This window comes from Propithecus coquereli, unplaced genomic scaffold (genome assembly GCF_000956105.1).
Source record: "Propithecus coquereli isolate 6110/MARCELLA unplaced genomic scaffold, Pcoq_1.0 Scaffold108, whole genome shotgun sequence".
Taxonomy (NCBI): domain Eukaryota; kingdom Metazoa; phylum Chordata; class Mammalia; order Primates; family Indriidae; genus Propithecus; species Propithecus coquereli.
This window is the reverse complement of record NW_012134747.1, coordinates 3,991,304-3,993,402: the sequence shown is the minus strand read 5'-3', so window position 1 is coordinate 3,993,402 and position 2,099 is coordinate 3,991,304.

Genomic DNA, 2,099 nt, shown 5'->3' with positions numbered 1-2,099 from the left:
CTATATCATTTAATCCTCACATCAATCATATGAAGTAGGTACCATTATCCCTACTTTACCAAAAAATACAAAACAAAACAATAACTGAGGGCTCTGAAAGTTAAGAAATGCAACCAAGATCACAAAGTCAGTAAATGGCTTAATAGGTCTAACTAATGCTATAATCTAAAACCAAACACTATCCCAGTAGTTTTCACACGTGATCCCTAGAGCAGCAGCAGCACCACCACCACCTGGGAACTTGACAGAAATCCACATTCTCAGGCCCCTGACTGACCTAGCCATCAGGAACTTTAGAGGTTGGGCCAAGCAATCTGTGTTTTAACAAGATAAGCCTTCCAGATAATTCTGAAAGTTTGATAATTATTGCATGATCCCATGCTACTCCAATAATACTTTTTTACAAAAACTTTTGTCTTTCTTCTTTTTTCTTTCTCCTTTCTTATTGAAGTATAGTATACATACAATACAGAATATAAAGTACACTATCTCCTGATTTTCACATGTCTAGGAATTTTTGTTTGCTTACCAGTTATTGTGGATGTTATGTTGCTTAGTGCTGGATTTTGTTTTCTTTCTTTAAAGAGTGTTGGATTAGTTCTGATAGACTGTTATTTGCATTTTACTTTGATCCTTGGGAGACTTATTTTTAAGAACTCTTAGAGTGCATCTAGAGTAGCCACTACTACATAGATAATTTAGCTCAGCTACCAAAAAATGTGGCCCTTCTGTAAGCTCTACTGAATGTCCTGATCAACCAATGAGGAATCTCCAATTTGGCTGGTGGGAACTGAAACAATACCATTCCTGTATGAATTCTGAGCAGTTTAGCTCATGGATCTATTGCTCTTTTCCTGAGCTCAGACAGTTTAATTTTATGGGTGCAGGTTTTAGTATTCTGCAAAAACACATGGGGAACCCTATGGTGATTTCTGAAATTTTTTTCCATTTAGCTGTCTCTTCTCTGGAACTCTTCCCTGAAACTTCCTTCCAACCACCTCACACTCCCTTAACGCTCATCTCTGTCTCTTCAACTCAACAAGGCTGCTATGCTCTCTCTCACATCTTTCCTCTTGTTCTGCAATTCAGAATGTGCCCCAAAGCAGTCAGTTGATGTGATTAGTTTACTTATTTTCCTTCTCTTGGAACCACAGTTCTTCATTACCTGTTGTCTGTTGCCTGAGGGGAAAAGTTGTTTATGTGTTTTGTCCAGTTTTCCACGTGCTTTAGGTGAAAAAGTAAATCTAGTCCCTGTTGACTCCATCATGGCCAGCAGTAAAATTTCACCACAAATTTAAAAAATTAACAAGCTGATTCTAAAATTTATTGTAAATGCAAAAAATATAGTCAATATAATTTTGAAAAAGAAGAACAAAGTTGGAGGACTTATACTACCTCATTTCAAGATATACTATAAAGCTACAATGTGGTATTGGTGTAAGAATAGATTATGTAATCTCAACGGGAGTGATATCACTCCCAAGGAAATTGGTCTTGGAGGGAAAAAAAACCCTCTCTTATTCTTTTCATAGTATAAGACATATATACACATATAGTACATAAACAGAGATATATATCCAATATTAAAATCCATGGGAGAAATGGGGAAAAGACAGTATTCTCAACAAGTGTTGTTGGGAAAACTATATATCCACATGCTAAATAGTAAAGGTGCCTCCTTACATAACACTACATACAAAAATTAACTCAAAATGGATCCATGACTTAAATGTAAGACCTAAAACTATAAAACTCTTAGAAGAAAATGTGGGACAAAACTTCATGACATAGAATTTGGCAATGAATTCTTATGTGACACCAAAGGGACAGGCAACAAAAGAAAATAATAGACAAACTGGACTTCATGAAAATTAAAAAATTTTATGTATCACAGACATTATCAACAGATAAAAAGACAATGCATAGAATGGGAGAAAATATTTGTAAATCATATATCTGATAAAAGATAAGTATCTAACATATACAATGTACTAAATGTCAGCAACAAAAAAACAACTCTTCAAAAATAGGCAAAGTACTTGAAAAGATATGTCTCTAAAGAAGATATACAAATGAGCAATAATCATGAGAAAAGATAC